At 35.8% G+C, this 12,946-nt stretch overlaps 1 protein-coding gene across 1 annotated transcript in view; it reads left to right on the forward strand.

Annotated features, from left to right (window-relative positions):
• Positions 1 to 12,946, forward strand: part of Pja2 (praja ring finger 2, E3 ubiquitin protein ligase) — a 64,356-nt gene that overhangs the window by 472 nt on the left and 50,938 nt on the right. The window lies entirely within an intron of this gene.

Genomic DNA, 12,946 nt, shown 5'->3' on the forward strand with positions numbered 1-12,946 from the left:
GCGCGGCCCGGTCACCGCGGGAGCGATGCCTGCTGCGCCACGGCCCGCAGCCCCCTCCCCGCACGCCTGCCGTTGCGGTCGCGGAGCGGGGTGTCCCTGCGTTTCTCGCGATTGTCACGCAGCTCGGGCCGCAGACCCCCTGGAGGAACCACAGGATGGTTCTCCGCCGCTGGCGCCGCTGCATCCATCCCCCTTCCGGTTGGCGACGCCTGTCAGCGCCCGCCTGGCAGATGCACCTTCAGTTTTGGCCTCCTTAGAATTACTGCGTGTTAGTCGTTTTGCGCACATTCAAAATGGTGAGTTTGGAGCCGTGCAAACCAAGTTGAATGAAAGGGGAGGACGTAGACAGGTTTTACAGGAAGAATAATGTGGGAGATTAAAAGAAATATTTTTTACATCTGCGTAGACACTAATTTGGATTGATTAGTCTTCTGAAGTTTGCCTTTTTCCAAAAATAAAGGCTCAATATATTATTTTTTTCATGAAATATTTGGGCACATTTCTTTTAAAATGGCAGTTACCTTTGCTGAAGACGCCACATCATTTCAAGAGTCTGGAAATAAACGTGAAAAGAGTGGAAATAAGCTTTTAAAGTAATTTTTTTTTCACCTTTGTAGTTGTCTTCAGGAATTCATGTCATTTTTAAAAAATCAATGTAATTTTTAATTTTTTTGAATTACAGACATGCAAGCCTGATGTAAAATTTAACGATATAAATAAAGAACTACGAGGTAAAACGTGAACATTTCTTTTCATTCTTCAGACCCACTCCAGTATCTAGATTTAACAATTTAATGTTCATCTTTCAGAGTCGTTTTACAAATTTACTTTTAAACACACACATATACATGCAAAGGTGTTTTTCGTTTTGCGCAGGCGGTATACCAAGCATATTTCTATGTCACTTGCTTTGTTACTTAACTGTATTTCTTGAACATTCTTCATTACATGTAGATCTCTAACAGTTTTTAAAGGCTAATGATGTTTCATCAGTTTGAATGGCTTCATTTGACCATTCCCTATTGAAAGACATTTACGTTAATTGATTTTTGATTTTGCGATTACAACTAATGCTGTATGGGGCCAGGAATTTAGCTCAGCGGCACCAGTGCATGCCTGGCAAGTGCAAGGTCCTGAGTTCCATTCCTGGTACCAAAAAAAAAAAAAAATGCCGCAACAAGTAATGCTGCGTAATAGACACAACTTTCTAACTTATTAATTGATGCTTAATTATAAACCTTAAATCCTTGATTTTAAAATATTAAACATTCTTTATAAAAAGACTGTAAGTAAAAAAATACAACTTCCATTTCCCTTCCTTGTCATACTTACATCCCAAGAGTCAGTGTTGAGCAAGTCAGTAAACTTGCCGTCTGTGTGAATATTTCTGGGGCATGGATTCCTAGAAATGGAAATGGAATTGGAATTGCTTAAAGGGATGCGTATTTTAAATTTTGATAGCCGTTTATCCCTTCTTATTACTCTTTTCAAAAATATTCTCGACTCTTGGGCATTCTTCCGGATGAACGTTAGACTCAATTTGTAGTTTGAATTTTTTAAAACACTCAGCTATTTTGAATGAGGTTATATTGAAATTTTAGATTAATTTGGAGAGCACTGAGTCCTCTTCCCAGGTCCACAGAGATGTCACCATTTTATGTCTTGCGCTGTATTCTTGGGGAAAGTTTATCTCCCCACCCCAATTGTGTGCAGTTCCTTCTCCATAGTCTAGCTACTCAATGGTACTAGAAATTGTTCTTTCTCCTTTCTCTTAAGAGAGAGAGCTCTTGCTCTTGCTGTCTTCTAACTATGGGATAGCTTTTGAATTTTCCTGTTATCATGTAATATTTTGAGTTGGTAGTTATCTGAAAATATTCAGAGTTTTGTAGTTGGCTTTACAGTTTTTGTAACGTTTTTCTCCTTGCTTTGGCCGTTATACACTGTACAATGCTGAATAGTAGCACTATTGGCCAAATCTTGGTATTGTTTCTGACTTCAAGGGGAGTGCTTCTGATGTCTTAGTATGAACGATGATGCTTCCCAAAACTTTCTGATAAACTGCCAATATTAAAGTAAAATATTTTCTTCTATTCTTGGCTTTCCAAGATAATTTTATGTTTTCATTTTTGTTTACATTTTTAAAAGCTGTAAATAGTTACCATTTCCTTAGATTTTCTTTGACATCTTTTGAGGTAGTTATACACTCATAACAGCAGTATTCCCTGGTTAATAGTTCCCTAATAGAGTGTCTTTTTTAAAAAAAAAGAAGATATGGAGGATAACTTAGATATGCCGAAATATTTATTTAAATGTACAATTCATTTTGTTTTGACAAATGTGTACTTTTTGCATACTACACTCAAGATGGAAAATATTTTAATCTCTCTCAAAACTTCCCTTGTGCCCTTCTGCAGTCAAATGTTCACCCTCAGACTCAGGAAACCACTTATCTTTTGCTCACTATAAATTGTTTCATTTGTTCTAGAATTTCATACAAATACACTTGTGTTTATAGATAGACATCTATCTACCTATATATATATAAGTGGTTTTTATGGTCTTTGTTTTTGTTGTGGTTTGCTCTTGAGACAGGGTCTTGCTGTGTAGTTCAGGCTGGCCTCAAGTTCACAGCAATCCTTCTGCCTCATCCACCTGAGTGCTGGGGTACAGGCATGCATCACCATGCCCAGTGTAATATATACACTTTTGCATCTCATTTTTCTCAGCCTGATTTTTTTTTTGAGGATCATGTTGTGATTTTTTTTTTTAATTGGCTGATCTCTGTTGTTGAGTAGTCTGTGATTCTGATTTACTTCAATTTTTTGCTTATATCCTCTGTTTATGGATATGTGGGTTATTTCCAGTTTGGGATTCTTAATAAAGTTGCTATGAACGTTCTTTCTGCGTTCTTGTGTGAATATGTTCTTACTGTTTTTGGTAAATGCCTGCAAGCAGAATATGCAAGCTTGCGTGGTAAGTGAATGTTTAAATAAGAAAGTGCCAGACTTTTTCCAAAGTGGTGGTTCTGTTGTACTTGTCCACCAGTATGAAATTCCAGTTGCGCCCCCCCCCATCCTCATTAACACTTAGCTGTTTTAGCCTTTTTAATGTTAGCCCTTCCGGTGGGTGTGTCACAGTGTCACACTGTGATTTCAGCTTGCGTTTGCCTGATGACTGATGGCACTGAGAATTTGTTCATGTGAGTGTTTTCATTCTAAAGTCTTTCTTCAGACCTTTGGGCCATCTTTAAAAGTTAGGCAGTTTGTCTTCCTGAGTTTTGAGAATTTTGTATACATTCTTTTTTTTTTTTTTGTATACATTCTTTATAAAATTCCTTTGACAGATACGGATCCATAAACGTTGTGATGAAACTTTACTATAAAAGACAGGAACTTTACAATTAAATTTGATTTATCCATAATTTATGGTTTGTGCTCCTGTGTTCTTAGAATTACTTCCCCAGCGCAGAGTTGTGCAGGTTTTCTTTTGTTTCTTTTTACAGGTTTTACAGTTTTGGCTTTTATGTCACGGTCTGGTACTGTTTTTGGCTTTGTGTGTGGTGTGGTAAGGATGGAGGCTTGTTTTTTCAAATGGTCGTGTAGTTCTTTTAGTGCTGCTTGTTAGGAACACTTTCCTTGTATTAAATTTGCTGAGAGTCATTGGGCTTATATGTGTATTTGTTTCTGGACTGTTCCTTTGATCCTTGTGCTTATTATACTTTTGCTAATACTGCATTGCCATGGTTGTTTTTACTTTATAGTAAGTCTTGAAATCAGGAATTCTTAAGCTGTATTCCTTTTAAAAATCACTTCGGTTATTCTGGTTCTTTTGCATTCCCATGAAACTTAAAGGCATCTTGGACTGTGTTGAGTGTATAGATCAATTTAGGAAGAAATTAACATCTTTTATCAACATTTTGTACTTCAACATAGTTATTGTTGGGCATTTTGTTAGATTTATGACTAATGTTCATAATTTTATGCTATTATAAATAACTCTTAAATTTCTGTATTCAGTTGTTAAACTGCTGCACAAGCAATCCAATCTTTTTGTTGCATATTGACCTTCAATTTGCAGTTTACTAAGCTCACTTATTCTAGCAGGATTTTTTTTGCAGAGCCTTTGGAATTTCCTTAGTCATGTTATTTGCAAATACAGTGTTCAGATATTTTAAAATTTGAATGTTAACCCTCTCGCCTTTTTCCCTTAGTATATTGGTAAGTGCTCCAGCTTGATGTTGAAGAGGTACAGTGAGAGCAGATGTCCTTGCCTCGTACTGTATCTGATTTTAAGAGGAAAGTTTCTAGTTTTTCATTAGTAAGTGCGATAGAGTGATGCTACAGACTCTTTTTGTTCTCAGAATTCACATGGTGAAACCTGATTTCAGGTGCAAGCATATGTAGGGGAGGTTGAGGTTATTAGATCTTAAATGGATTAGTGCCCTTTTAAAAGAAGCCCCAGAGAGTGCCCTTTCCCCATTCCACCTTGCAGCAATGAGAAAACAGAGAAAAGACTGCCGTGCAAGAACCAAAAAGCAGCCCTTCACCCAGACTGAATTCACGGGCAGCTTGAGCTTGAACTTCTTAGCCTCCAGACTATGAAAACTAAATATCTGCCATATAGAAACAACCCAGGCCATCTAGCTTGTTATAGCAGCCTTCATGGAATAAAGCAAATGGTCTTTTATTAAGTACGTTGTCATTCTGTTCTTGGATTGCTCAGTGTTGCAGTTATGGGTAGATGTTGAGTTGGGTCAAATGTTTTTATTGAGGGATCATGTGCTTTATTTTACAAGTTAATTTTCAAATGTAGAGTTAAGCTTTTCTTGGTGATGGTATTTTTTCATTTTTTTAAATTGGTGGATACATTTGTTTCTATTTTTTGAAGGTTTCTCCTTTTCTTCATCCAACTCCCTCCCTCGTCCATTTTTGCATGTGTGTTACAAAGGATACCATTTCGTAGAATTCTTTGTGTTAGGTTTATGCTGACTTCACAAGTTGGAGAGTGTTTCTTGTTATATTTCTAAAAAAATGTATGTAGAATTAGTGTTGTTCTACAAATGTTTACTATAGTTTGTACTAACTTTTCTGAGCCTAAGATTTTCTTTATTGGAAGGTTTTAAAGTGTAAATGCAATTACTTTAATAGGCAAAGCATTGATAGAGTTATCTATTTTTTTAAAAACTTTCAGTCTTTGACAGTGATTCACTTCCACACTTTTATGAGCATTTTTTGTCTTTAAAGAAATTTATCTGTTTCATTCAATCGTTGCCATAAGGTTGTATCTTAACTATCTTTTAATATCTGTGGCATCGGTAGTGATGTCTTCTCAGTTGTTCCTCATATTAGCAGTATGTCTTTCATCTTTATTAGTTTGATTTTAAGTTTATCATTATCAATTTTATTAATCTTTATGAAGAACCACCTTTTATTTGACTATTTTTTTGTTTTTAGTTTGGTTGATTGCTACTCTTTACTATTGCTTTCTGTATGCTTTGAGTTCAAATTCCTCTATGTTAATTTCTTAAACTTAAGTCATTTACTTCTTAATCTTAAGTCACTGATTTAAGACTAATTTTATTCTAAGCACTATTGTAGATATTCACACAGATTTGATACGTTGATCTTTTCTAAGTCTTTTAAATAATTTTTTATTAGTATAGTATATGTTTGTGATAAACGATGAATATATTCATTGTGGGATATTATTGTATATACGTATTGCATCTTGATCCTTTTTATTTCCCCTTCCCTTCTTCTCCCCTACACTCCCCCCACCCCCTGCAAATCCCCTTCTCGTCTATGTAGTCTTATGTTCTTATGTGATGTCCACATTGCCACATCAGTTAACGAGAAGTTTAACTTCCACATCTTTGGTGAGTTTATGTATCTCTGTAATTGACTTTTATGTTTCCTTGTAATCTTGTAGACAGATAACATGAGGTGTGATCAACAAATGCAGTGATTGTTTAAATTTTTAAAAATTTATTACAATAAAGGACACTGCCATTAACCCCCCTCAGACTCCCCTTTGCTTAGGGTTACACTTATCCCATCATTGCTGGCACTTTATGATGCAGTTCTGGAAGTCCTCTTTTATGAGTGTCTTTAGTTGCACTATTGTGGCTGTCAAACATTTACTTTTCTTAGTCATTTTGATTTTGGGAGAGCTCCAAAAGTCACATAGAGCCAGGTCCCATGAATAAGGTGCATGAAGACGCACTGTAATGTTTTTACAAACCTGTCTTTCAGTTGGATGACACTGGGCAGCAGTACTCACCATAATTTTGATCATACCTCATAAAGATCAGTAGATTATAGTTAATAGTTATGTATGAATGTGAATCTGCTTCTTTACCTACTAGTCTTTTAGTGTGCTAGAGTTTATTTATTTATGTTTTTTAAATTTTTTTTTCTTTTGGTTTTTTTCTGGTACCAGGAATCGAACTCACGACCTTGCACTTGCCAGGCAGGCACTGTACTGCTGAGCTAAATCCCCAGTCCCTGTGCTAGAGTTTATTAAATCTCATCAATGATTGAGCTGGGTTTGAATGTTACTGCTTTAATTACTTTCAGTACACCAGCCAGTCAGCTGAAAAGCCTGATTTTTCAAGTGTTCCTATCTGATCATCAGCTTTCAGGTTTCCTGATGTACCTTTACTTCAGTCAAGAGAAGTCTTCACAAGCTGTCCTTTTCCCAAACAGATGCATCCAACCTGTGACTTGCCTTTTTCCCCTTTATAAAATCTTATAATAAAAATACTTTAAAATGGAAATTTTATGCTTATATACATTAATTGTAATATATCTTGTTTAAGGCTGAAAACAATTCCTCTTCACTTAAGAAAACGTGGGCTACCAGTAGGACATGCCTTCATAGACCCTTATTGTTTCTTGATGCTCACTGGCCTGGGAATATTGGGAGAGGATTGTCAGTCTTCCTGAGCCTTCCGCACCTTCCATTACACACACATTGTATCTCTCCATCTTAGGGGTGGGGCAGTGATTCTATTCTTCCCATAGTAACCAAACTCTGTCTCCTGTCTTTTCTGCAGGAGAGATCCCTTTCCCAGTACTAGGAGATCTCAGAATAGGAACCTGGACCATGAAATGTTTCCTAACCCTGTTGCAGGAATAAAAGTTCTTTTTTCTTTCACCCATACCTAGCCATGGTGGAGCACAGTGATCGCTGCCTTTCTTCCAGTATTTATAGCTTATGCTTTCTGTAAGGTAGAAGGGTTGAGTCAGGGTTTCATTCCTTTCACTCACTGGCCGTCAGTCCCTTCTACTACCAAAGGATGGCCTCTTTAGCCTCCCATCCTTCTCTCAGTCCTGCTTTTAAGAATCTGGTAGAGAACCAAGCAAAAGATCCTGCACATGGATGCTACCTTTGCGTATGTGTGCAGTTCTTCAATGTTCTTTTTTTTTTTTTTTTTTTTTTTTTTTCTTCAATGTTCTGTCCTTGCATTTAGCCCATGCTTTGCCTTGAGCAGTTTGTTTAAAAATTTTTAGCTGGTTCTTCTTACCCACTTGAGTGATGTCTGATGGCTCTTTACTCCTGTGCTGTTCACAAGTGAGTCAGCCACCATGCCCTTTCTGTCTTTGGAGGGGCAGGCTTATCTCCTTATGTCTCTGTATACCTGATTGCATCTGTACCTCAAGTCTAATGTTTTTACTGTTTTCTGGCATTTTTTTTATTGTTAAGGTGAGAATGAGTCTCCCTTGTTCTACATCCTAGGCAGAAGTGGAACTGCTACAAATGGTATGTCATATTACTATAATTATTTTTTATAGCTATGCTGTTTGGTAGTGACTTATATTTTGATATAGTTGGCCATCTTAATCCATTCCCGTTGCTATAATAAAATACCCAACACTGAGTAATTCATACAGAAAAGAAATTTTATTCTCACCGTTTTGGATGCTGGAAATCTTAAAATAAGGGTGCTGGCAGATACAAAGTGTAATGAGGGTTGCTGCCTGTTTCCAAGGTGGCATCTTGTTAAATGGCACCTCACTTGGTGAAAGGCAGACAGTTAAAGGAACCCAGCTGGTCCCTCCAACCCTCTCTAAGGTCGTTAATGATTTGATCACATCCCCAGAGGATTCTCTTCATAATACTACCATTAAGTTTCTATATGAATTTTAGAAGGAGATGTAGACATTCAAACCATAGTACTAGCAATATTGCCAAGTTCTCTGGTATGTTTCACATTTTTTCCTTAGGTTTCTTTTTGACTTTTTAAAACAAACTTTTCAACTTTTTAAACTTTTTTCTTTACTTTTTTATGCCTTTCTTCTTTCCTATATATTGGTAAATGGAAGTAATGACGGTATTTGAAAAAAGTAGACTATTAGCAGCATTTCACCATTCAGTATAACTGTTGTAGCTTTTTGGTTGCTAAATTGTATAAGGCTTCAGAAATTCTTTTTAATTTTTAGTTTGTTGAAAGCTTTTGAAATTCTTAATGAAGTGCTTTTTCTACTTCTACAGACATGCTAATGATAATGTAATTTTTTTTTGTTGTTGTTGTTTTGGTTTTTCTCCAGTACCGGGAACCGAACTCACTACCTTCCGCTTGCCAGGCAGGTGCTTTGCCGCTGAGCTAAATCCCCAGCCCCGATAATGTAATTTGTCACATACATTGATGAGTGACTCAGTTTATACTGTTTTAAAACACGTTACTATACTTGGTTTGGAAGTATCTTGTTTAAACTTTTAATCTTTACTACTGAAGTTGACCTTTAATTTTCCATTTTTGTAACTTTCCTGGCTATTTTATGAAGATTTGACTGTCTCATAAAGTGAGCAACATATTTTTTAAATGAACTATGAAAATCTTTTGTGCTCTCTAAAGAAATTTGCTTAGTATTAGAATTATCTTTTTCTTGAATATTTAATGGAAATAGCTATTTAATATCTGTGGGCCTAGTTTTCTCCATATGAGCAGGTTTTACTGTTTCAATTTCTTTAATGATGTAGAGTCACCATTTTTTTCTACTTACGTTTTAGTCAACTGTGGTATCTTTGTTACTTTCCTCTTGTTGCTGAGACAAAATACCTGACACCCACAGTTAAAGGAGAAAAGATTTATTTAGCTCACAGTTTGTAGAGGTTTCAGTCCATAATCTGCTGGCTCCAAGGCAGGGTGGTGTGGCAGACAGGCATCCTAGAGAAGAAACAGTTTATGACAGGCAGAAGGTAGTAAAACAAGCAAGGAGGGGGACAGCCGCAGCTCTTTCTGTCCCTTCTATTTTAACCAGGCTACTCTGGTTAGATAGCACTCACACTCTTAATTCTGGTGCCCTTGATCATAGCATTGCACCATGAATCAATTCCAGTGTCATGCACTTGATTCAGCCACCTCTGAAAAAGCTCCACCTATGGCTGCTTGAGGCTTTGGGGGTACATCTAGACACAGCCATAACACTTGATCATTTAGTTTTTCTGAAATTTGTACATTTCAGTCAAGTTTTCGCATACATTGTTCATAATATCTTTATCTTCCAGCTTGTGCTTTATCTAAGTTCTGCTTTCATGGTCATTCCTGTGTCAATTATTTGAGCTCCCACTCCCATACCCCCACTCTTTGTAGAGTTTTGCCCTTTGATAGCTGCCAAGAAGGTCTTTGTCTTTGGTGACCTGCCCTGGATCTTCTACAGTTTCTGCTGCGCATAACTAGCTGAGTATTTATTCTGCTTAAGATTCTTTGGACTTAGCGATCTGAGAATTCACTTTTATCTTTGACTGTTAACAGTTTTCATCTGTTCTCTCAGTTCTCTCTTGGAATGCTATTTACAAGTATTTTCTGCTTTCTCATTCTGTCCTACATGTGTCTCTTATTATCCTTTTAAAAAGTATTTCTGTTCTGTTCTTTCTAGATATTATGTGCTGAGTATTTTTAATACCTGTTTTCTAGTTTCCTAATTATTTTTTCAATAGGGTTTATCTACTTTCTTATTCATACTGTTTTTGTTTTACTTACATATTTTACTTTTACAGTTCCTATTCTCTTGTGCTCTCACTGTTTTTTAGGTGGTTGTTACTGTTGTTGTTGTTTGAGATGGGGTCTTGCTATGTACAGTGGTGGCTCAGGCTGGCTTTAAACACACTAAGAAAACCAGGCTAGTCATGGCAATCTTCCTGCCTCAGCTTGCTGGAATTATAGATGTGCACCACCTCAATCAGCATGTTCTGTTGTATTTTTAAGTGTCTTCTTTTTTGGTCATACTTTTATAAAGTTCTGGTATTTGGTGATCTCATTGTCTGAGATGTTCATAGACATGTTCCTGTGTCCTAATTTACTAGCTTTTGCCAGCTTTATTTCTTTTGTATCTTGTACTTTTTATTATGAACTCGTGTTGTTTGAAGTTTTATATGTGGAAATTCCGACCTGGGTTGAAAATGAGGTGATGTTCACCAAGAGGAATTACCTTTGCTTCTGCCAGATGCTTAGGATACTATACCCTGAAACCAGGGGCTCTATAGGTGGTATTGCAGCTGCAGATCTAGATGAGGTGATGGCTCTGAATTGTTAGACAACATTCCTCTTCTTTCCTACCATCTGTCTCTCACCCAGAGCCAAGACATTTTTATGCTCTTTGATTTGGAATGGTTTTATCTGGAATAGTTTTGTTTTTGTATTTCCTTTTTGGTTACCATACTCTTAGAAAAGGGATGGAGAAGTTCAAATTTCATGAGATCTTGTTCTGTGTATATGTCCCCTATGCTGTAGTATTTACCCCAGTAATTAGGAGGATCGCCACATGTTCTCGTATGTTCAAGGTAATTGCACTTCATTCCTTTAATTCTCATGTGATTATTGTGTTGTCTTGCATTTATAAAGCTTACTTTTGACATCTTAGTTTTAAGTGATCCATGTAAGGCTGATGCTGATAAGGAAATTTTAAAATATTATCTTTTTTTGCAGCTTACAGATCAAGTACAAGGGTGTGGAAGAAAATTTAGGAAACTCAAAAGAATGGAAGGCATAAAAATCAGTCAAAGGTCTTAATTTAAGTATGACTTAATACCTACATATATTTTCTCCCATGGAGTATTTAAAATTTTTTATTAAAATGTACATGTAGGTATGGAAATGTATGTAAACCATAAGTGCCCAGCTTCAGTAAATTGTCATAGTGAAGTTAATATAAGCACCAAGTACGTATCCATTCTACTGTTGGTCATTTGGGTTTTTTACAGTTTGAGGTTATTATGAACAGTGGTTCACAGAACATTCCTGTGCTCCTCAGTACATATTTTCTAAGATGAACTTGGCCACAATATATTCATAGGTTCAGTGTAAATACTTCTAAAAAGTTTCTAAAGATGACTACAGAAATACACACAACAATAATGTAAAAGTATCCTGGTTGCTTAATATTCACACCAACATTTGATATTTATTTTCTAATTTTGGTCTCAAAGGCAATGCAGCTCAGTGGTAGACTATTTACCTACCATGAATGATGCCCCGTGTTCAGTTATTGGTGCGACAAAAATTAATAGTTTTGTTACCTAAGGTGTAATGGTAACTTAGTAGGTTCTTTTTCTAACTCAAGTTTTTAGCCAAGTTAGGAAATTAACACCTTTTTATATATCTTTTAGCCATTTGAGTATTTATTTTTGGGTATGTCTCTTTTGTGTTGTCACATTTCTTTTATGCTATCTTACTGCTTTTTATTTTCAGGAATTCTTTATATATTGTGGACATGGTCTCTTTGTTACTTTATATAATGTAAATTTCTTTATTCATTTGTAGCTTCCGAAAAGATTTGGTTTGCTTTGGTTTGCTTTGTTTACTGGTAAACAATCCAAGGCTTGGTACTTGCTAGACAAGCACTCATACTGAGCTACATTCTCACCCCTGAATAGAAGTTTTAATTATATTATAATAAAGGTGATTGGTGTTTTCTTTTTTAGGAAATTTTTGTTTTTATGCTCTGGTTAAAAAAAAATCTTTCTCTACCCCAGCATTATGAAGACTTTATCTTTTAAAGGTTTTTACCTTTTTTTTTTTTAGGTTTACAAGCATTTTGGAATTGACTGTTGCATTTTTTAAGGAAATAATAGGCCGGATTTCTCCATCAGTATCCAGTTAGTGAGTGAAAAACATCTCCTGTTTCTTGAGCTCTGAAATGTAGCATTATAAGTCAAGTGTACAGAGGGCATACTCATTTCTATACTGGTTTATGGGATAGTCACTATGTGTGACTGCTTAAAATGAAACTTAATTTAGCTTTGAGCGCTGCAGAGTTTCATCACTGCGGAAAGTTCATCTATTGGATGATATTTCTTTGTTCTGTTCTTGATCTTTTTTACCCATTTCCTAATAACTCATTAATTAGCATATATTTTTAAAGTTTTCTTTCTGAGTTACCATCTTTCTGCCTTGGTGTTTTTAAGCTTATCTTGACTATTATTGACCATCTGCATTCCCATTTAAGTTTTAAAGTCACTTCGCCAATTTCCCCAACAGAGTGTCTGAGGAATTGTGTTAGGGTTGTATTTACCATATAGATTATTTGGAGAGAATTGGTATTCATAACATTGACTCTTCTAAGCAAGTGAATGTGTGTTTCCCTCGATTTACATAGTTTCTCTCAGTAATGTTCTACAATCCAATCTTTCACTGGATATATTTGTAGAGATTTAGTATTTTTTGTTGCTGTTATAAATTATAACCTTTTAAAATAAAATTTATCATTCAATTTCCTAGCTGTGTGTTGGTATTTAGGATAATACGTTTTTATATAGACTTTGTATATCTTAACAGTTAAGTATTTATCTTTGTAAAGTTTATCTGTAAGCACTCTCTTCCAATTTTATTATATACTTTCATATCATCTGTAAATTATGAGTTTTATTTCTTTTGGTTCCTTTTGACTTTTATACACTAAGAAGCACCCTCAACTGGTTGACGTTCAGTTGCATTATTTAGCTC

This window comes from Chinchilla lanigera, unplaced genomic scaffold (genome assembly GCF_000276665.1).
Source record: "Chinchilla lanigera isolate Chin_1 unplaced genomic scaffold, ChiLan1.0 scaffold00017, whole genome shotgun sequence".
NCBI classification, from domain to species: domain Eukaryota; kingdom Metazoa; phylum Chordata; class Mammalia; order Rodentia; family Chinchillidae; genus Chinchilla; species Chinchilla lanigera.